The 23,670-nt window shown below is 46.1% G+C and overlaps 1 protein-coding gene across 1 annotated transcript in view; it reads left to right on the plus strand.

The window, feature by feature from the left end:
* The first annotated feature begins 2,100 nt into the window (after positions 1–2,100).
* Positions 2,101–23,670, plus strand: part of ABHD2 (abhydrolase domain containing 2) — a 109,534-nt gene continuing 87,964 nt past the window's right edge. Inside the window, exon 1 of the mRNA XM_010841021.1 lies at positions 2,101–2,266. The gene's annotated coding sequence lies outside the window, so the exon portion shown is untranslated. The remainder of the gene's footprint in view (positions 2,267–23,670) is intronic.

Consider the following 23,670-nt stretch of genomic DNA (forward strand, 5'->3'; position numbering starts at 1 on the left):
TAAAGCTGAAACTCCAGTCCTTTGGCCACCTCATGCAAAGAGTTGACTCATTGGAAAAGACCCTGATGCTGGGAGGGATTGGGGGCAGGAGGAGAAGGGGACAACAGAGGATGAGATGGCTGGATGGCATCACTGACTTGGACGTGAGTCTGAGTGAACTCCGGGAGTTGGTGATGGACAGGGAGGCCTGGAGTGCTGTGATTCACGGGGTCGCAAAGAGTCAGACACGACTGAGCGACTGAACTGACTGAATTGAAATACGTACCATAGCTTCTTTATCCATTCATCTGTTGATGGACATCCAGGTTGCTGAAGGCACAAACAGTTAACATAAAGAGTTAGAACTATGAGGGGGGGTCCCTCACTATAATCCTTTGAGTTTTTCTTTCCCAAAATGAAAAGAATATAGAGGAATAAATAAATGTTGAGGTTAAAAAATTTTTTTTAGGTAGCATGACAACAGAATGAAAAATAGAGCATCAGTGAAGGATTCTTTCTCTTCCTTCAACCTATATGTGAGTTCTCTCAAAGGCAGACCCAAAGATCTGGGGCTAACTTCAGGCTTGAAGGTTTATTTCTATTCACATTTTAGGACTTCCACACCTTCAGAATAGGCAAGGGGCTTCAGGAGTTCCTGACAGATTTTATGCTGATTAGCCTTCAAAAGGATGAAACATGAGCCATTGCATGTTTGGATGGGTGAATAGGAAAAAGGAAGCTCCATTTTTCCTTGTCATAATCCTGAAATGTGTTGGAAAAAATTTAACATTGATACAAATACCACTGCCCATCTCTGGGTAAATCACCATTCCCATCTCACCCTGTGCTCTCTTTCTTCCCGCCCTATGGTGCCTTGGTAGGGTGGCCCTGTTTGCCCTAGAATAGTTGCCTTTCAAGTCAGTCAAGTGTTCTATTCTTGGTAAAAGCACATGCCAATGCAAAAGTAGTTTCAGACTCATAGAATGTTAGAACTGGTCCTAATGCCATAGACGGATGTGTCAGTGAGTGGAGAACTGGTCTTGCCTGAACGCCTGCCTACTCAGTGCCAGGCACTGTTGGTGTTTTGTTGTTGACGTTTAGTCACTAACTCAAGTCCGAATCTCCTGCAACCCCTGGTCAGTAGCCCTCCAGGTTCCTTTGTCCATGGATTTCCCAGGCAAGAATACTGGAGTGGGCTGCCATTTCCTTCTCCAGGGGATCTTCCTGACTCAGGGATTGAATCCGCACCTCCTGTGTTGGCAAGCAAATTCTTTACCACTGAGCCAGCAGGGAAGCCCAGGGGGTTGGGGAGTGGAGAGTTATTAAATCTTCTCATCAACTACTGTTCATCTCAGTTGCCAAAGCAAAAAATCTGGACCTAAGCAGAAAGGTTAAATGACTTGCTCAAGACCATGTAACCTGTACATGCCAACAGAGTTCTAGTTATGATTCCAAAGGCCACATTCTTCCAGTCTGCCTTCAACTGGGCGAGGGTCGTCTTAAGGACAGAAAGAACAGTGGGACAATAACTGAGATCCACACTGCCCCACATGTCCCAATCACATTTCCCTAGCTAGAAGAGGCCAGAGACGGCTGCCTCCTCATCCTTTCCTCCCCTTGCGGCTTGGTGACTAACCTGCCTCCTTTCTCGTGGGACACGACCCCAGATTTTGCCCTCGTGTCCTGGACTACAGGTGAGTCCATGGGTCGGCCTGAAGCCTTCAGACCCAGAAGCTGAACTACCTGCGTGCCTTCCTCCTCCCAAACCCAGACGACACTTGACTCTACCCCGCCCGGCAAGCCAGCTTGTGGTCACAAATGCCTCCCTATTTGCACCCTGCCTCAATCAGCATCACGCAAGACCCATCTTTTAGCCCTCCTCTCTTTTCCCTGCCCCCTCCGCGCTGGATTTATCCTATAGTTCCTTGGCCTATGGGCTAAAGACGTCAAAAATAACCAATTGTCTTGGAGTTCTTCGCTAAGGGCTCCGCCTCCGCTCTGAGGAGCAGGTCCGCTGACCAATGGGCTGCCCTCCGGGCGCAAAGAGAGCGCGGAGCTAGCAGAGCAGCCGCTGGGCTGCCCAATGAACAGGCTGGTTTCCGCGGTTAGGGGCGTGGCAGAAGCGGTGGTCAGGGGCGTGGCGGCAGTTGCTTGGGCGGGGCCGGTAGCGGCGGGAGCTGCACTGGCCAGGGGTTCCGGCTGTATTTCCATGACCGCCGGCGGCAGCCGCGGAGCTGCGGGAGCGCGACCGGGGGCGAGCTGGGCCGCTGTAGTCAACCAAGCGCAGGTAAAGCCACGGCCGAGCGAGCTCCGCTTTGCCGCGATCGAGCCCGCGATCAGTTGGGTCAAACCTCTGAGCCTCGAGATCCCTTGTCCTGGCTCGGCCCATCGCGCAGCTGCCTGAGAGCCCCGGATCCTCAGGGAGCCTGTTACCTGGCGCTGCGGGGGTCCCCAGGGCCGGCGGGGAGGGAGGCAGCCTGGATCACATAGGGTGGGATACGCCTTCCTGAAAGCCCTTTGTCCCTTGAAGCTTCAGATACCGAGGTTGGGGACATCCCCGACTGCGGCCTCCCTACCGGCCATTGGTCCATCAGTGCGCACTTGGGGGGTCTGGGGAGGGGGGTCTGCCAGGCTTGGTGATGGAGATCTGGCAAAAGCATCTGTAAGGAGAGGGCCGAGGAATCTGATTACAGCCCCGAATATCCGAAGGGTCTCTGCGTTTTGGGGCTCCAGGGGCATACTCAGGACTGATGGGTTCAAGTTGTAAGGAGGCAGCTTTGACCCACTTGGAGGCGCACTTACTGAGCTCGGCTCCTTGCCAGGCACTGTTCTAGGCGCTTCGTGGTCTTTCCCCACAGTGAGAGCTGTCCAGCAGCACAGGCCCTGCTAGTCGGGGCAGCTGGCATCTCGACCTTGGAAGTGACCAGGCAGAGGCCAAGTGACAGCCACCTGCCAGGGATGCTTAGCCAGGACTCGCAAGGGACGACTGTGCCACCGACCTGTAAAGGCCCTTCTTCATGCATAGATGCACTCTGACTTTGAAGGCCTACCTCCAGAAGAATACTGCTGGGGGCTCACTAGTTTGAAAGAGGGTGTTGAATTCATTCCTAATGAACTGGTGGTCTCACTTTCCAGAGTGGATGTTAGCAAAGAGAACAGACCATAGGCAGAAGATAAGGTTTATTTAGACATCACGAAACTCCTTCCTTTGAACTCTCTTAATCTTCCTGATTCCTGTCTGGTCGCTTCACCTCCAGTGTGTCAGTTTCACCTGCATTCCAGTAACCGGATCCAAAGGCAGGCTCCAAGATCGGAGTCCTGAGAGATGCCTGGAGGTGGGAGGGACTGTAGATTTAGTAGAGTTAATGTGATCTGGCCCAGAGCTTTTCGAGGGCCATTTCATTGCAACCACACAAAGCAGCGTCCAGAAGAGAAACCATACAGCCTCCCTTTCACTACCCTCTTTCACTTGCCTGAATGGAGAGGACATAATAATCTTCTGAAGGTCAGGAGATAGAGGAGGAACCTTAATAGCAAGTGTGCTGCCTGTTGTAGGGTGAATTCGCCTTTGACTAACCCAGTCAGAAAGCAGACCGGTCCATACACTGCTGATTGTCAGCATGGACTTGTGGAATTTTAGAGCTGAAGACACCTTAGGTAGAGCTCATCTAATCAGCCTTCCCAATGCACAGGTGAAGGAATGAAAGCCTGGGGAGGTCTCAGGACTGACTGGTCATCACAGAACCATGACTAAAGGTTAATCTGTTGACCCTGGGTCTAGCAAGTGCATGATTTGTATTTCACTCCTAGCTACTTTTCTCACTCTTCTGAGTTGAAATTCTAGGGGTGGGGTGCAGAGACGTTAAGGGCACAGATTTTGAGGCCAGGGTGCCTGGATTTGAACCCTAGCTTTGCTTTGGACTGGCTATCACCTCGGGCAAGTCACTTAACCTCTTTGTGCCTCTGTTTGTTGCTGTTTACTCCACTCTCTGTGACCCCACGAACCATAGCATGCCAGGCTCCTCTGTCCACGGAATTTTCCAGGCAAGAATACTGGAGTGGGTTGTTGCCATTTCCTTTTCCAGGGGGTTTTCTCAACCTAGGGATTGAACCCACATCTCCTGCATTGGCAGGTGATCCACCAGGGAAGCCCGTGCCTCTGCTTGTTCACCTCTGAAACAAGAAAAATAATGGTACTTAGATTAGAGGTTGCTTTGAGGTTTTGATATCAGAAGCAGTTAGAGCAGTGCCTGGCACACAACAAACATTATGGATTTGCTAAATATGGTCTTCTATTGCCTTTTTAATCCTTATTTTCTTTGTACTTACCCCCCAGTATTTTCTATCAGGCTCTGATTTTTTCCCCTGCCTCCACTCGCCCAGTTCATTAAACATATTCCAGATTTCATTGTAGCACAGATGTCTGTGGGGTTTTTCAAGTCACATCACATTTTATTTCTTATTTATTGCTTATTTTTCTGTCTTTTATTGAATCAGGTAATTCATTGTCTCTGTTAGTCCTCTCCTTGCAATTATACTCTTTTTCAGACTCCATATCTCGTTCTCCTTAAAAGAGGGCGAAAACCCCCCAAAGTGATAAACACCCTGATGATATCAGTCTCCACGGCATTCTTCCAAATATCTATCCCCCCTGCTCGGCCCTTCGTCCCAGTTGTCAGTGTGATGCAGCGTGATTATAAATGGGTGAACATTTTTAGATTAAGATTTCATGAGCCACTGTATTAAGTGCTTTTCGGAAGTTCAGGGATCGTGTGTCAAATGCATTTAAGTAAGTTACTTAGTCATGGGAGCAGGGAGAGCACCAGCAGCGCCTGCCTTCCCTGGCAGAAGCACAAGTGTGTGACTGATTCTTGCTGGTAATCTAGCTCTTTCACTAATTTCACTGCATTTTTCCTGTTCTTTTCTTGAGCTTGAAATAAACCAGATGGCACGTGCAGTGGAATGGTTCTTTTCCTCTTGTCTTATTTGGGGAAATCCCCTTTCTTTCTCTTTGCTTTCACCTTCACTTCCTTTATCAGCTTCACGGGGCTGATAAATACCTACTCTCAATCTGCCAGCCAATTCCCTTTTCATCGGAAGGTAACCTGTCATCTTTATTTCTTGCAGGAATCTGGTCACTTTTGGTTTTTCCCTTCTCTGTTTTTACATGTTTTCTAGAATGAACCAAAGATGATCGCTGTTCATTGATTCGCACCTTCCTTACAGCTGATTCTGAGTTTGGGTTTTTGTTTGTGTTATTTTGTTTAGGACATTCTAGACCTCAGCCATCTTACAATAATTGTTGTAGTTTCTTTGTGTATTAATATAATATAGGCCCTTTTCTCTCTTGCTTTCTTTTCTTGTAACATCTGGGTGGAAGGGCTTCTCATTTGCTGTTGTTTCGTGTGTGTGTGTGTGTGTGTGTGTCTGAGTTTCTGGGTCATGTCCAACTCTGCGACCCCATGGGCTGTAGCCCGCCAGTCTCCTCTGCCCATGGATTCTCTAGCCAAGAATACTGGAGAGGGTTGCCATTCCCTTCTTCCATTTCCACTTTTTTCCTGGGAATCTCTGGCAGGGACCATGGAGAGTATAGTTGTTCCCCACCACCCTTGTCCCAAGCTCCTGTCCACACCTCAAAATAATTTCTTTGGTCCTAGGAAAGACCGTGGTGAAGTCTTATTCTTTTCCTGAAACCTGGCTCTTGGAAAAACCCTAGGAGACAGAGCCTTCTAATACAATGGAATTTGTGTGGCAGAATTTCTGCTACAACCTTCTACTTACAACAGAATTTTTTTTTTTTTTTGCAGTGTGGGTTTTGAGTACTTTTTGACCAATTTAGGGGTATAGATGACTGGGGCAAGGGGTGTTTCAGCCTTCCTGTATCATCTTAGGCTATACTGTCCCTAGGAACAGAGCGCAGGGAGTTCATGCCACCTCTTCTTGCGCTCTGGCATGAGGTTCATAGTGGCTCTGCATGTTCTAACCTTTTTGTCTGGTGCTTGACGTTTTTTAACCCACAAGCTGCTATTTCTGTACTGATACCCTGCAGGTGCTGACATCTCCCTTCAGGATCATTTTCCTATCTGCATGTTTGTTTTTGTGGTCTTGGTTCCAAGGCATCATGTTTTTGGATTATATGTTTTCTATTTATAAAAGGGGGGTGTGGACAGGCCACTAGACCTATTGTTACCCATGAGGCTGGCGCACTGGACCCAGCTGGGTGCAGAGCATGTGACCCAAGGAACTGTTTTATGATCTTTTGTGGTAGTTAAGTAACAGCCAGGTAAAGAGCTTATTAGAGAATTAGAACTGATACCCTTGGGTTTGCCTGGTTTCTGATTTTCTTTTGTTTTCTTTCAAGCGGAGGTTCATTAAGTTCAACAAACTGAGCATCTGGTGTGTGCCAGGAAGACAGCTGTCCAGATTAACAAGGGTGTTTGGTTTTGCTGCAGAAAGACTATTCTGGGTTTATTATTATTATTTTAGATTTTTCAGTGTTTGTATTGCAAAAAAAAAAAAATTTAGTAGGTAACGCATCTACATGATGAAAGAAAATATTCAAAAGGCACAAAAGTGAGGCAGGAACTACATCTCTGCCCGTCCCTGACCGCCGCCACCTGGTTTTATTCCTTAGAGGCACCACTCTTACTGGTTTTTCGTCTTCCAGAGGTGTTCCGGGCACAGCCAAGATACTTTATAACATCTATTAGCAAATGCATTATGATTATCTTTCCCTTTTACACAAATGGTAGCAGACGATACATGCTATTTGGAACCCTGCCCTTTTCCACTCAGTATTTCTTTGCAGTACAGGAAGAGCTTCAGTATCCTTTTTCACAAAGGTGATCTATTTTAAATATTCGATTCTGTTTCCAAGCCTGCTAAGAACCAGTCTTATTTAGGCAATAGCTTCACATGGAGATCCTAAGGCATTTCTGTGGATGTTGGAGGGCAAATATTTTTCTCCTCTATGTCCTATAGCTCTGAGCCTTGGAGGAGGCTAGGTGAGGGGGAGGGCCTCTCCTGAAGGTCCTCCTATGAAGGGAGAGTGGGACATTGAAAAATGAGCATTGGACCTTAGGCCCTTGGCCTGCGCTCTGGGCAGAAGGTGCTGGAATCACCTGGGAAAGCTTGCTGTGCTTTCTCTGGTCTCCAGGGAAAGCTCTGGGCCTTCCTGATTGGCCTTTCGGCATCTCTACCACATCTAATCCGTCTCCTACACCCCAGCCCCGGCTCTGTGTTCGCCTTAGGCATCAGAAGGGGAACCCTCCCTTCTTGACACAACGTGCTGTCTGGTCGGCTTTGTTAAGCCCCGGCCCTTCCTTTCCCTCACCCCAGGAAAAACCAGCTCTCACACCTGTGCCTCTGTGAAGCATCCTTCCCAAACAATATTTGGGAATATAATTTTTTTCTCTCCTCAGAAGTCTTTCCCATTCTCCATATCACTTTGTCATCTCCAAGGCCTCTGAGACTCACATGGCCTTGCTAGGCTCTTGATGATTACTCTAAAGAGAGTTTAGGGGGTCTTTGTGTTTGAATTTTCTCTGGCTGCAATTGTGTTTTTCTAACCACACTGATTTAAACATGGTCTTATGGTCCTCAGTGGCTTCCATCTTGCCTGCTGCTTTATTTTTCCCTTTTCTTTAAAATCTGCCTTAATCTTCATCTTGTTTTTATTTCCCTCCAAATCTAATTTAGAGTCACCTTGACCTTGCTTTGAATCTTCATAATGTCAGTCAGCCAGTCTAACGGAGAATCGTTGCATTCTGATCTTTGCTCCTCCCTAGGCGTCTACATTCTCAATCTGTTGTGCCATAGCTGCTGTGTGATGTAATATGAGAGGGGATGATGTTATCAGTCAGCTTCTGGAGGTAGAATAGTTACAAGCTTTGAAAAACCACCCCATATCTGCATAGTCACGCTAGGCATGTATTTGTGTACTATTTACTTAGTCATATCAGTGACAACAGTTAAAAAAAATCAGGAAGTCCAACACAGGATTGCCGAATTTTGTTTTTCAAATAGGGAAATAAAAAAGCTCTGTTCTCTTCCATCATCACCGTCATTTCTTAAGAAAAGACATTTTAACACCAAAAATGAGGGAGGGTCCACCTCCCAGAATAAAGAGCAGCCTTCTAAACAGAACGTATTTAGATTGATTAAAAAGGTGGAGGGCTTCCCTGGTGGGCTGGTGGATAAGAATCCGCCTGCCAGTGCAGGGGTGTGTGTTAGTCACTCAGTCACGTCCGACTCTTTGCGACCCCATGGGCTGTAGCCCACCAGGCTCCTCTGTCCATGGGGTTCTCCCGGCAAGAATACTGAAGTGGATTGCCGTTTCCCCTCCAGGGGATCTTCCCGACCCAGGGATAGAACCTGGGTCTCCTGCACTGCAGGCAGATTCTTTACCATCTGAGCCACCAGGAAAGCCAGTACAGGAGACACGGGTTCAATCGCTGGTCCCGGAAAATCCCAGATGTCATGGGGCAGCCAAGCCCATGAGCTACAGTGAGAGAAGCCACCACAGTGAGAAGCCCAAGCACCCCTAGAGAGTAGCCTGTGCACAGCAACAAAGACCCAGTGGAGCCAAAAGTTTAAGTACATAAATAATTGTTTGAAACAGTTTTGCTAATGGAAATTGAATCATGGCATTTGAGAGGGCCTGAAGTAGAGGATTCTATTCAAGGAAGGTTCCACTTTTTCAGTTTCCTTAAACAGTGCCAGCTTTTCTTCTGCTGGGAAACAAGGCCATTCACTTAAGCTAACCTAGCTGTGGCATCATTTGGTGCAGTTTTTGCCCAGTTTCTTTTAGGGGATACAGACCACATAATGTCAATATGTGATGGTGCCGTCAGAGTGATGCGAGCTGACTCATGGGAGTCAGGGTACGTTCATGTCTCACATGTGTTCTCTGGTAGTTCACTGGTTAGGGCTCTGCGCTCCCACTGCCAAGGGCCTGGGTTCAATCCCTGGTTGGAGAACTAAGATCCTGCAAGCTGTGGCAAAAAAAAAAAAAAAAACTAAACCACAGTAATAAAGTGCCGTGTTGTAGTTCTTAAGGAAGAGGCGTGGGGGAAGCCAGGGTGGGACCTCCACAGCTTGGAATGAGGCCCTTTGATGTGATGTCTTTTGAAGTGTATGTTTACATGTATTAAATTCTTGATGTAATATGTCAGGGGGTGGCTCATATTGTTTCTGAGATGCAATGTGACTTTTCATTTGAGTCCCCATGGCACCCTCTGCTCTCCTCCAGCAGTCAGTACCACGACATTCCTTCTGGGTTACAGATATGTCCCAATCCAAGACCAAGGGTATGTCCTTGATTTTCTTTGAGTTCTCCTTAAATTAAGAACACTCAGACTTTTAGAGTTCATATTAATGATAATTGGCAATATTTTAAAGGTATGCCTGGATCACTGGGATGACCATATTATATTAGGGTCCAGCCAGGCCACCTCAGTGCCTCTTATTATTTTTTTAAAAAATTTTTAAATTTCTATTTTTATTTATTTCTTTGGCTGCACCAGGTCTTAACTGGACTCTTAACCACTGGACCTGGAGAAGGAAATGGCAACCCACCCTAGTAATCTTGCCTGGAGAATCCCATGGGCAGAGGAGCCTGGCAGGCTACAGTCCACGGGGCCACAAGAGTCGGACACGACTTAGCAACTAAACAACCAAACAACCAAAATCAACCACTGGACCACCGGGGAGGTCCCTCAGTGCCATTTGTGTGTAAATTTCTGGTAACTTAGAGCCAGGTTAACCTGCTATGAGAAAAACACAGAGACAGACTTAGTGTGGAGAAAAGATGGTGTCAGATGAAGCCAAGTGTGCAAATGAAGGCTGAAACAGGGGTTCCAGCAGAGGAAAGTGGTGAAGTCAAGTGTAGTAAATCTGAATTATACTCTTTGGGTAATTTTATTTGTTTTTCTTTGTACATTCATTTTAGTCTCCATAATTGGAAAAGTGCTAAGGTAAATTTATGCCTGGTTTTATGTTTATATGTTTTAAGAAATAGTATAGGAAATAATAATTGAATAAAAGTAATTCAATGTAAAGACTTCTCTGGCAGTCCAGTGATTAAAACTCTGGGCTCCCAAGACAGAGGGTTCGAGTTCTATCCTTGGTCGAGGAACTAAGATCCCACATGCTACTCAGTGTGTCCAATAAATACATAAATTAGAGCTCCTTTCTTCTGGGGTCCCTGCATTTAAAAAAGAAAACAAAGCAATTTGATGTAAGAATCGAATAAAAGGCAGGACTATTTTTTTTCCCATAGAGGGGGCCACCTGGCCCCTGAGTTTGAAATACCCCAGTGGAAATCTAACCTCAAGACAGAGGTTTCCAGTCACATTTGTGTCATGCATGGCTCCTTTCCACATGTTTTTGTTGAACACTTTAGAAATACCCTTTGAGTCTGTTCCTTGCTTTGTTCACTTAACGAGGAGCAATGCGTTTTAGCAAATCTCCACATGTGTTGTTTGGCATCCTGTTCACTTTTCTCCAATACCCAGCTATGACATTACTGCTCTCAAGAAATTCAGGAAAGCACAGTATTCCCAGGATGACGTGATAGCACTGAAGTGTTTTTTTTTTTTTTGGCCGCACCACAGAGCATGTGGGATCTTAGTTCTCCAACCAGGGATCAAACCCTCACCCTTGCCTTCGAAGCTCGGAGTCTTAACCACTGGATCTTCAGGGGAGTCCCTGCTCTGGCGTCTTTCAATAAACATTTACTGAGCCCTCTCTTTGGGGGGCCTCTACCATCCACGCTCCTCTCTGGGGACTGGACACCCTCTGTCCCACTGTTGGCCCCTTGTTTGGCCCAGAGGTGGATTTCCATGAATGCTTGCTGAGCTTCCAGCCCCTCCCAGCTATAGCTTCCTGTGTGGCCTGGACTGTAGACTTCAGCTTCTCAGATTCCGAATACCCCAGCTGCAATTCCCGTTTCTATTCTGATCATGTAAATAAAGTGCTCGCTCACTCTTGTCAATGACATTAAAAAATGTGCCCTTCTAAATAGTAAGATGATAGAAAGTGCCAAGGAGATGATAGTCAAGCATACTTTTTTCCCAATTTAGAAAACTCAGTCCCTTTCACTTGGTCTGTCATTAATGTCACCCATCACTCTATTTATTGCCTCTACATAGGTGGATGTTACCCTGAAATTGTGAGAGAAATCTTGACTTTGCCACCAAAGAGCCTGTGAGGGGAATGCATATTTCCGGAAGGCCCTCTCTGATGGGAGAGGATGCGCAGAGCTGCTGTCAGTGGAGCCAAAGGGATCAGGATCCATCCAGCTCTGTGAAAGCTCTCTAAGACAGACAGGTGGCTTGTTTCTCTGTATTCCTAGAGCCCTTCCCAGGCCTGGCCCAGGGGGGGTCTCCAGGCCTCAGCCTCCTCCTCCCTGGCATTAGTAATAACTCACAGAACTGTCATGAGTACCGAGTGAGGTAATGTCTGAGGACGCACTCTGTAAACAATAAATTCCATATAGGTCTCTACTGTCAACACCGGTGCACTTTGTGACTTGTTTGAGGATTAACCAATGTAATGTATTAATATTTAGCTCACAAGCATTTGATTAACTGTAGAGCTACACAAATAGGAATTTTGTTTTCATCTGGTTCTACTCCTTCCTTTTGAAGAGACAGTGACTTGTTAGTTAGAATTAGCCAGAGAGCACTTACTGGATTTCAGAGTGAGGGTCTTTGACCCCTAATGTGTGAATCATAAACTTTATAAATTCTCTGGGGGAGCTAATAGACAAGCTACGGGTCAGGAATGGGTACGGGAATGTGTAGAATGTCTGTGATCTGCTCATCACCTGCATGAGATGGTTAAATTGGGGTTGCTGGTGATCGCTCACAAGCAAGTTCAGGACCTGGACTAATCAGGCTTGAAGAGATCTACACTTCGGGCTCTGCCCTGGGACCCTCTAGTCCAGTTGGATAAATCAATTTCCTCTTTTGCCACATCTGGTGGACACACCATTGCCAAGTCATCGTGTTTGCATCTAGCGTTTTTGTGGTAACAGCAGGACACTCTATCATCCCCATTTTAATGGGTAAGGAAACTGAGGTGCAAAGAGGTTAAGAAACTTGCCCCAAGTCATACAACCAGTTAGTGGTAGGATTGTGATTCTGGACAAATCGCTCTGCCCCCAAAGCCTGCCACCCTACTGTGAGCAGCCTCACTATCTCACCACCCCTGCACACCTATGGGAGCATCTCCATGAAGCAGAAATCTTTGTAACAAGACTTGTTCTGACCTATTTACACAAACCTGTTCCGAATGTCACAGATGTTTAAGGAAGCATTTTTCCATTTTTCTTAGATATTAAAAATGATCTTGGGGACTTTCCTCATGGTCCAGTGGTTAAGACCATGCGCTCCTAATGCAGGGGGAGTGGTCAGAGATCCCTGGTCAGAGAACTAAGATCCCACATGCCATAGGGAACAGCCTAAAAAAGATCCCTATTTTTTTAAAATTCCATTAACTTCTCAATCTAGGTTAACCTTAGGATTAATTGTATTCAGATTTAAATTTTCTAGCTCAAATAAGCTTATGCCGACAGTTTTGTTGCATTGGATGTTTTGGAGTAAGAAGCAGGTGCCATGAGTCTTCTAATGGTATTTCAGTATTTATCTGAATGCCAACAATTAATGGGTAGTTTTCTGCTACCTTCTCTTTGGGTATCTTTCCTTTCTTCTGCTACATAGAACAGCCTGTTTATTAATGGCTCAATCCATTAATAAATATTTACAGAGTGCTGCCCCCTCCCTTGCTCCCGTGCTCCACACTCTGAATTGAAACTTGTATAGAATTGTACACTGAGGATTGAATTAGCAGGGCGTGGACCAGAATCCCCAGCAGAGATCAAAGGGACATGAATCATCACTTTTATGTGGCAGTGAGGCTTGCTGATTTTCTAGTCATGAAGAAGTATCTGGAAAACACAAAGGTAGGAAACGGGACGTTTTTGAGGGCCTGGAGGGGATAGTCCTCAGCTGAAGACTCCTGAATACTTCAGCAGATTGTCTAAAAACTACTGCAGTGTCATGGCAACTTGGGGCGATGTTCACGAGGTGAATGACAATGCTTGTCCAACATCCTACAGGTCGGGTTACACCCAGCCAAACAAGGGCTTCTCATACCTACCGAGGCACATCTGTCCCCCAGTGGGCCAGCCCACTGGGCTCCACCAGGGCACCATCTTCCAAGCTGTTGTCTAGAATTCCCCCTGGAAGTAAAGCCCTGAAGCTTCTTCCACAGTGACCCACTCCCACTGCTCCCAGACCCATTCCTCCTGTCCTACCTGCCAGTTTCCTGGTTGTCCAGGATCTTCAGGCCTTGGCTCCACTCCTGAGCCCAGCTTGAGATCTGCACCCACCCCTTCTTTCCCTCTTTTCTGTTCCCTCCCTTCCCTAGATGGCTCTCTAGCCATCTGAGTCCCCCTCCTCCTTCTTCTTGCCTCCTTTGAGTTCCTCCAGTATTCATAGTTGGAACTTAGGATTTCATTCTTCATTATATATGGGTTTGCACTGTTTGCTCATTATTTCCTGGACGCCATGTATTGTACTTCTTTCATAGTCCCCATAAGGCTTAGAATGAAGCTGATGCCTTTGGTACCTGTGGGGAGCAGAGTGGAATGTCAGAAGTGGGATGTAGTTTTGCAAATAGCTCCCCCAGTGATATTGACACACTTTGGGTGGTGGGGGTGGGGTGTCTGTCCCCTACTTTTAAAAAGTGAAAAGTGAAATTGTTAGTCACTCAGTCGTGTCCAACTCTTTGCAACCCCACGGACTGTAGCCTGGCAGTCTCCTCTATCCATGGGATTTCTCAGACAAGAATACTGGAGTGGGTTGTCATTCCATTCTCCAGGAGGATCTTCCTGACCCAGGGATTGAAGCCTGGTCTCCTGCGTTGCAGGCAGATTCTTTATAATCTGAGCCACCCAGGAAGCCCCTACTTTTACAAACCACTGCTTTATCCTTGAGGGTGCATCCAACTTACACAAGTAAATCAATTTGGGGGAAATGGGATCATTTTCCCAATAATGGAGAAACATTTCCCTCATTTCCAGTGAAATCTAACTTACCTTCCAGGAAACTAATGTTTGGCATCACATAGGTGCAGGGAAAGCCCAGCAGAGGAAGACCACCTGTAAACTGAGCTCGTGGCTGAGCCTCTGCTCCCTGGGAGGCTCACCTGCTTTCGGTGGAGGTGGAGATGGACTCAGATCAAATGCCTGCCTGAACAGGCAAAGCTTAAACGAAAACCGAAGGAGGAAGGCTGCTGGGCGGCTAGGAATAACATTGGAGACTTGCCTTCAGGCTTTAAAGAAGGCAGAGAACTCTCATTTGCTTAGTGGGAGGACTGGGAGGAAAGTGCAGAACAACAGTGTGATGTTTGTGTTGGATGGACGAGGAGACAGGAACTTTTGAGAACGTGAACCTCCTTCTGTTTAGCTAAGACCTCAAAATATATCAACCCAGAGAGCTGCCCTTTTCATGTCAGAGCCTCTGAATTTTTATTCTTCTAGATTTTCAGGGTCCTTGGTAGAAAGATCTGACGAAGTCAAGCTCAAGACTGCCTAGGGACCAACTCCCCTGTTCTTCATATGTTGAGAACTCCCTAGCTCTTTCTTTCTTTAAACAATTTTATTTGTTTATTTTTGACTGTGCTGGCCCTTCCTTGCATGGGCTTCTCTTTGTGGTGGCTTCTCTTGTTGCAGAGCACAGGCTCTAGCAGCTTGGGCTTCGGTAGTTGTGGCCCGCAGGTTTAGTTGCTGCTCGGCATATGAGATCTTCCCAGACCAGGGACTGAACCTGTATCCCCTACATTGGCAGGCGGATTCTTATCCACTGTGCCACCACGAAAGTCCTCGAGCTGTTTCTTTACATTTTTATAATCTTGAAATATATAATAAGGCAGATTTCCTGTAAAAAGCTCTAAGCATTTTGCGAACCGTGTCTTGAGTGTATCGGTATTTTATAATTACAAAGCATTTTCTTAACCAACATAATTTCACCAACTTCTTTCCCTCCATAGTCTGTAATGTAATCTCCCCTCCCCTACTTGATAGAAGAAAAAGTGAACTTACATGAAATGTAAGTAGTTCACTCAAAGTCACTTGGAACAACCTAAACTCAAACCCAGGGCCTATGACTCTAAAATCTATGTTATTTGAACTGACTTTTTAAAAATGGACAGAGGTTCTGAATAGATGTTTTTTCCAAAGAAGATATGCAGATGGCCAACAAACACATGAAAAGACGCTCAACATTGCTAATCATCAGATATACGCAAATCAGAATCCCAATGAGACATCACCTCACACCTGTCAAAATGGCTGTTATCAAAAAGAGAACACATAAATGTTGGTGAGGATGTGGAGAAAGGAGGGTCCTCGCGCACTGTTGGTGGGAGTGTAAACTGGTGCAGCCACTGTGGAAAACAGTTGGAGTTTCCTCAAAAAATTATAAATAGTCCTACCATATGATCCAGCATTTCCATTTCTGGGTATATATCAGAAGAAAACAAAAACACTAATTAGAAAAGATATATGCACACTGATGTTCCTTGCAGCATTATTTACAATCGGATTTCCCTGCTGGCTCAGTGGTAAAGAATCCAGCTGCCAATGCAGGAGACTCAAGTTCAATCTCTGGGTCAAGAAGATCCCGTGGAGAAGGAAATGGCAATCCATTCCAGTATTCTTGCCTGGGAAATCCCATGGACAGAGGAGCCTGGCAGGCTACAGTCCATGGGGTCACAAGAGTCAGACACGACTTAGTGACTAAACAACAAAAATATGGATGTAATCTAAGTGCCCACCAATAGATGAATGGATTAAGAATATATAGTACATATGCACAGTGGAATATTACTCAGCTATAATAAAGAATGAAATCTTGCCGTTTGCAACAACATGGATGGACCCCGAGGGTACTATGCTAAGGAAATAAGTCAGACAAAAACAAAACACTGTATGATTTCACTTATATGTGGAATCTGAAAAACAAAACAAATGAAGAAACAAAACAGAAACAGAGATAAAGAGAACAAACAGGTGGTTGCTTGAAGGGAGGCGGGTGGGGGGAAGAAGGAAATAGGTGAGGGAGATTTAAGAGTACCAGCTTCCAGTTGCAAAATAAATGAATCACTGGTGTGAAATGTACAATGTGGGGAACGTAGTGAATGACTGTTTAATATCTCATGTGGTGAAATATCGTAACTAGATTTAAGGTGATCATTTTTTAAAAGTATGGACAGATTGAATCACTTGGTTGTATAACAGGAAGTGATATAGTGTTACAGGTCAGTTTTACTTCAAGAACATATGGGCAAACTCATGGAAAAAGAGATCAGTTGTGTGCTTACCAGAGGCAGGTGGCAGGAGGAGGGGAAATTGACTGAAGAAGGGCAAAAGATACAAACAAAGGTCCTAAGATTAAAAAGCACTAGGGGTGTAATATACAACATGAAATATGAAAGTTGTTCAGAGAGTAAATTCTAAAAGTTCTCATCACAAAGAAAAAGTTTTTTTTTTATATTTCTTAATTTTTGTTTCTGTATGAGGTGATGGAGCTTCACTGAACTTATTGCAATCGTCATTTCACGATGTAAATCAAGTCCTTATGCTGTTCACCTTAAACACATGCAGTGCTGTACGTCCAATACATCTCAATGAAAGAAAGAATAAATGGAAGGGAAAAAAAAATCTTTTGTCATTTGATTATACCACAGGGGCTCTTAGGGTAAACTTCAAAATCCCCAGAGAGGGCAAGTGATCTACTCAGAGCTGCACAGCACAGCCCATGCTCCGATTAGGGACTAGCATCACATACCACCAGAAGTACATCGTATGGAGACGCCAATGGGATGGGATCCCCTTCCTCTTCTGAGAGCCAGAATCCAGCACATCTGGGTCCTTCCACTTGAGCTGTGACCTGGATGCTGGGGACAAAGCTCTATTTAGCTCTCAGAAACGGCAGAACTGATGGCAGAGGCTGGGTAGGGGCTCCCTGGAGGCCTGTGAAGCCCCAGAAGGGTGAATGTCTCGAGATACCCTGCCCTTCATTTTTAGCCTAAAGGCCTGAGTATGAGTCAGTGCGTCCTATGGGTCTGCATTTAGCTGGTGGATTTGTCTTCCGGGACGTGGGTACTTGTCTCTGGAATCCACATGACCTTTAAGCTTACTGCTCCAAGCCTGCAGGAGATCCTGTGTCTAGTCCCAGAGCCCGAGGTATATGTTAATAAAACAGAAGTAAGTAAAGCATGCCTTACACTGCATACCCTTGCCCCTAGAACCTTCTCTCCCTCTTGGAAGGACAGGGAGTCCAGAACCTTTCCTGCTTTCTAGGCCAAGCCCTGAGGGGAGCTACTGTTCTCACTACTGGCAGAAGGCTGAGCACTAAAGAATTGATGCTTTCGAACTGTGGTGTTGGAGAAGACTCTTTCGAGTCCCTTGGACAGCAAGGAGAGCCAACCAGTCAATCCTAAAGGGAATCAATCCTGAATACTCATTGGAAGGACTGATGCTGAAGCTGAAGCTCCAGTACTTTGGCCAACTAATGCGAAGAAGTGACTCATTGGAAAAGGCCCTGATGCTGGGAAAGATTGAGGGCAGGAGGAGAAGGAGCGACCGAGGGTGAGATGGTTGGATGGCATCACCGACTCAATGGACATGAGTTTGAGCAAACTCCGGGAGATGGTGAAGGACAGTGAAGCCTGGCGTGCTGCAGTCCTTGGAGTCGCAAAGACTGAGTAACTAAACAGCAATGGGCAGAATTCATCATCAGAGGCCAGAGCTGGGAGAGGCCAGGAGCGGATGAGCCCAGCCTGGCCCTGTGGCCATGCGAGTGGGCAGAAGTGTCTCTTCCTAGGGGAGGGGCAAGGGGCTTGACCTGTGGGTTGGTTCTCCTCACAGACCTACTTCCTGCTGCCTGCGTGGTGACAGGCAAGCATCGGGATTATAAAGGGCCACGCGTCATGATCATGCTCCTATTACAGCTTCAAAGTGTGTGTCTTAGCCAAGTACTGTGCACCAATCTGGCTCTGGGGCCTTTGGGACAGAATGCTCAGGAATGGGGACTCCCGATTATTTTTATTCTCTCATTAACTGAAGGTGGCTGTAAGTGCTTTGTATTGCAGGTCTGTGTTAAACTTTCTGTTTTAGTGAGTTCCATGGGGTCAATGATTCTTCTTTTTTTTTTTTTTAATAAGTTAGAACCTAGAGTTTCGTTTTTAATAAATATTTATTTATTTGGCTGCATTGGGTCTTAGTTGCAGCATGTGGGATCTCCAGTTGCGGCATATAGGTTTACCTGTTCCATAGCGTGTGGGGTCTTAGCCCCGTGACCAGGGAACGAACCACATTCCCTGCATTGCAGGGGCAGATTCTTAACCACTGGACCAGGGAAGCCCCAGGGTCAGTCACTGTTCAGCCAAGGGCTGTGCCAGGCACTAGGGCTTGCCCTCCCACCCCATCCCTGGTTTCCTCCATCTAGAAGCTTGTTTGCTGGGTGGGACCTTTGCCGTTCCCATCGCACGCCCTGGAAGTTTCTTCTGTTTAAGAAGTCTGGAGATGCCCTTCTCTTCAGTTGTACCTATCTCTTAAAAATTCCAGGGACTTCCCTGGTGGTCCAGTGGTTAAGACTTCACCCTCCAAAGCAGGGGTCGATCCCAGGTCAGGGAGCTAAGATCCTACATGCTTTCTGGCCAAAACGTAAAATAAAAACAGTGTTAAAACAAATTCAATAAAGACTTTAAAAATGGTTCACTTCAAAAAAATCTTTAAAAAAATTCCTGTGTACTAGGCAATTGGGTTTGTTGGTTTCTGATAAACTGAGATTTTCTTTTGATATTACAGAGTTTAATTACAGTATGTATTTTTAAAGTGTTTTTTAAATTATTTATTTAGGATGCACTGGCTCTACGTTGCTGTGCATGGGTTTTCTTGAGTTGCAATGTGAGGCTTCTCATTGCAGTGACTTCTCTTGTCACGGTCTCTAGGACTCTCGGGCTCTAGTAGTCACGGCACTCGGGCTTTAGTCGTTATGGCATATGGGCTTAGTTGCCCCATGGCATGAGGGATCTTCCTGGACCAGGGATCGAACCTGTGTCCCTTGCATTGGCAGGCAGATTCTTAACCACTGGACCACCAAAGATGTCCCACAGTGTATGTTTTTAAATACAGTGTTGGAGTTACCAAATCTCTCCATTAAAATGCCAGTCATATTAGAAAACTATTGGATCTCCGTAGAGGAAACCCCTGGCTTAGAATTTTGGGTTTGTCCTCAGGTTTGCATTGAATGGTTTCTTGACTGTACAGAAAACAATTTTCCTGTAATTTTATTAAGTGCTTTACCCATTGTCTTCCAATAGAAAGTACTACTCTTTGAGGAAGGCTATTTGCTAGTGAGAGAGGCCAGCTCCCTTTCGGTAATTTAGTAAATGCATGTAAAAGGGCTCAAATCAATGTGCCTGCTTAACTGGTGACACAGTCTCCAGCTATTTTTAGTTTAGTGACTTCTTTTGTGAAACCTATGGGTTAGTAGTCACTCCTGATACTTAAGCACAAGGTTCACACTTCCTCTCATAAGATGACTTTGCTCTTACTAGACACTTGTAGGACACCTTCTGAAATTGCAGCAGGATGAATGCATGAGCTTATGACTGTGGAAGAATATGGTTAAACGAAACTGTTATCACTTGGGTGAGTTTTCACAAAAAGGCAATTTCAAGCTCTTCATTTTGAACACAACTGAGAGTGAGGTTAACCTAAATGTATTTAATCATTTGGAAATCCCCTTCTCTTTACCAAATTGCATGTGACTCAGAGCATTCCCTTCCCCTCATAGGACCTGATTTGTAAGGAACTAGCAATTGGATCTTCCTGCCACCACCCATAGCCCAGCACCATAGCCTGGTCCCAGGACGCCAGAGCTGGTCCCTGGTTTGATCTGCTGAAGGAAAGGGCCTGGGTACTCGATGCTTAGTGTTCAGAAGTCAATCAGTTAATTAATCAACGTGTCTTGGCATATCTGGAAAATACAATTACCCCTGTCATTGCCAGGGTTCTCCATCAATTTGGGGCGTGAGGTGATGGCAGTGGTGAGAGGCAGAATTTCAAAACCAGGTTACCCTGAAGGCTCAGTCCATGGGAGTCTCCTTGGGAGGAGGACACACAGGATTGGAACAACCTGGCTGTGCTGAGAGGTGGTTCTCTGTGCTGCTGGCCAAGGCACTGACCTAGAGAATTGAAATCTCACTGTGAGATCAGAATGGGGCCGAAATCAGCTCAGGTTATCAAGCGTGCACACGTCTGGGTTGACTAGGACATACTTTAGAACCTTCCGTCTCAGGCCCGAGTCACTGAGCACTTAGCAAGTGCAGAGAAACAGCTCTTGAGGGGTGTCCAGGCTTTGTTCCAGCAAATCTGCTCTGGGCTTGTTCCTCCCCTTCTGTGTGACTGTGTGTGGTGTGTACAACAGCCCCAATTTCCTTAGTTAAGTGGCAGACAAAGTAGGGAGAAACTGGCCCTTTTCCTCCTGCTTTCTCTCCAAATATGTCATGTTGCCTCCATTTAGAGTTGACTACTTTTATCTAAGGGCTTCCCAGGTGGCCCAGTGGTAAAGAATCTGCCTGCCAGTGCAGGAGACGAGGTTTGATCCCTGATCCAGGAAGATCCCCTGGAGAAGGAAATGGCAATGCACTCCAGTATTCTTGCCTGGGAAATCCCATGGACAGAGGAGCCTGGCGGGCTCCAGTCCACCGGGTCACAAAGAGTTGGACATGACTTAGCGACTGAACAACTTTTCTCTAAGTTGTCACCAAAAGGTGGACAGATTAGAATGACCTGACCACCATGTGATATGGCCCTTGCCTTCTCCTATACTACTCACAGGGCCTTCTGGAGGAAGCAAGCCTGCCCCAGGCTTACTGTGCTGGCGTGGGGTTTTATTTCAAGGCGTTGAACAGGTTTGCTATGAAAACCGAGCAAGAGTAGATTTACAGGCAGGAAGGAGGTGCAGTTGGAGGAATGGTCTCCGTGGGAAAGGAGGGGTCCCTTGGCAGGAGAGAGGGTGTATGTGTCAGAAGCAGAGGTCCAGGCTGTGGACTGCCAGACCCTTTCAGCATAAACGAAAATGCACCTTGGAACTGTTCATGAACCTTGGTGATGAACATTTACTATCCAGTGATTTATTAAGTGTGTAACATGATTCTGCATTAGAAGAATCGAAAGTGTGTCCTGGGAGTAATCTGAAACTTGTTGGAAGAGCCCAGGCAGTGGATCCACTAGTTATTTCATTGTTGATGAGGCCTCTGTGTCAGTTGGGAAAAGGGCATCTTTTGTGGTACTTGCTACCTGTCAGATTAGTGTTTACTAAGGCAAGATGGAGGAGAGTTTAATGGTGGTGATGGGGTAGCTAATATTTGGGGTTCACTTACTGTATACTGACTCTCCTGGTGGCTCAGTTGGTAAAGAATCCACCTGCCTATGCAGGAGACCCAAATTCAATCCCTGGGTCTGCAAAATCCCCCGGAGAAGGAAATGGCAACTCACTCCGGTATTCTTGCCTGGGAAATGCCATGGACAGAGGAGCCTGGTGGGCTACAGTCCACGGGGTTGCAAAGAGATGGACACTACTGACACTTAACTTACTGCATGTCAGGGATTGATTTAAAATTAACACCTTCGGTTTGCAGACAAGGCCCACAGGAGGTAAGAAATGTGGCCCAAAGACAAATACCAGACCTGGGTGGGGTCAGGGTTTGACACTGGGTCACCTTACTCCAGGGAATGAACCTAAGCATTATCTACTTCAACTAGATTGGATTTGAAAGAGAGAAATCCTTTAAGAGTTTGGTTTCGTTCTCCTTGAGGTGTATTTGACGCAGGACTCATGTCTGTGTTGAAGTTTGCTTGTCAGGTCCTTTGGATGGCAAGGAAAAGGGGGCCCTCCGTTCCCAGCCTGTGATATTTCGTCTCTGGGCTCCCTCACTTCACTTCCCTAGAACAGGAGAGGAAAGGATGGTCCTAACAGCTGAATCTCAGAGGCAATGAGGCCAAGCCAGTGAACACTTGGGCCCAGAGTGCAATTTGTCGTGTGCTATGCAAGTAGCCTGGGAGTATCGTGTTGTTAGCTAATTATGGTTAGTATCAGTTGGAACTTGTCTGGGTGACTTTGGAAAGAGTGTGGCAATGGTTCTCGTCAACTGCTTGAGGACAGGGGTATGGAACAGTTGAGTCATGAGAGGTGCTCTGGATCTGTTTTGTCATAGTTCTGGAGGTTAGATGTCTTAAATCAGGTGTCAGCAAGGTTCTTTTTTAAATGAGTTTTTATTTTTTTAGACCCATGCAGCAAGTGGGATCTTAGTTCCCTGACCAGGAATCGAACCTGTGGCCACTGCATTAGAAGTGTGGAGTCCTAACCACTGGACAACCACTTCCTTGTTGCAAGGTTCTGAGAGCCGGCCGGGTTTTTCTTGAGAGCTCTGAGGGAAATCTGTTCCTTCTGCCCCTCTCCTAGCTTCTGGGGATTGCTAGCAATCCTTGGCGTTCTTGGTTCAGAGAGGCATGACCCTCGTCTCTACATCCATCTTCATTCACATGGCCTGTCCTCTGTGTCCAGATGTCTCTCTTCTTTCATGGAAACCAATTGTGGGGTTAAGGGTCACTTGAACCAGTGTGACTGCACTTTAACTTGATCATATCTGCAAAGACCCTATATTCAAATAAGGTCGCATTCATAGTTCCCTGGTGGACGTGGATTTGGGGAAACAGTGTTCACCCCATTATTACCAGCCATTGAGTCTTCTACGTGTGCAGTCTCTGCTTGGTGTTTTTCTCCTTTTCTTCAGTGTAAGTTTTAGGTTTTTAGTAAACATTAGTATTCCAAGGCTGAAACCCCAGTCATGGAGTTGGAATGAATAGGATGGAATTATTGGTGTAAATGGCACAGCTGAAAATATATTACTGTTTGACTTATTTGCAGGAAGAACAGAGGCCCTGAGGGTTGTTAGTTCTTATGAGTTTTATTGTTTAATGGCCCACAAAGTAGACTGGAAAACAGGGCTGTCTCCTGTTACCGAGCACAGAGAGAGTGTTTCCTGTGCTCTGAAGCCAAGGACTGCAACTCTGTCCCTCAGAATCTCAGAAATTTTGAGCTGAGAGAGACCGTTGGCATCATCAACTTCTAATCTAGTCCTCTCCTTTTACAAATGAGTTCTTTAGGGCCCAGCAAGGTTAAGTGACCTCTTCAAGGTCACCAGCTAAGAAGGGGCAGAGCAAGCATAAGGACCAGGTCCCAGACATCTCTCCTGGAATCTGTGCCTCCATCTGAAAATAATGCCCTTCGTCACGGGGGAGCAGTGAGAAGCCCAGGCCCTCACACCGGTGGAGATGGAGGTGCCCAAGCGTGTCTTAGAGACCAAGGACGATACTGAAAGTTCTTTTCCTGTTGAGCCTTTGGCAACACCTCGGATTACTTTTTAAATGTTAAGATGACAGATGGAATTTTAACTATCAGTTACAGCACCAAAATCCCACTCATAAAAAGACTGTGTTACGGGACCTCCCTAACAGTCCAGTGGTTAGGACACCAAGCTTCCACTGCAGGGGGCATGGGTTCCATCCCTGGTCAGGAAACTAAGATCCTAGATGATGTGTGGCCCAGCCAA

Source organism: Bison bison, unplaced genomic scaffold (assembly GCF_000754665.1).
Source record: "Bison bison bison isolate TAMUID 2011002044 unplaced genomic scaffold, Bison_UMD1.0 scf7180017864155, whole genome shotgun sequence".
Classification (NCBI taxonomy): domain Eukaryota; kingdom Metazoa; phylum Chordata; class Mammalia; order Artiodactyla; family Bovidae; genus Bison; species Bison bison.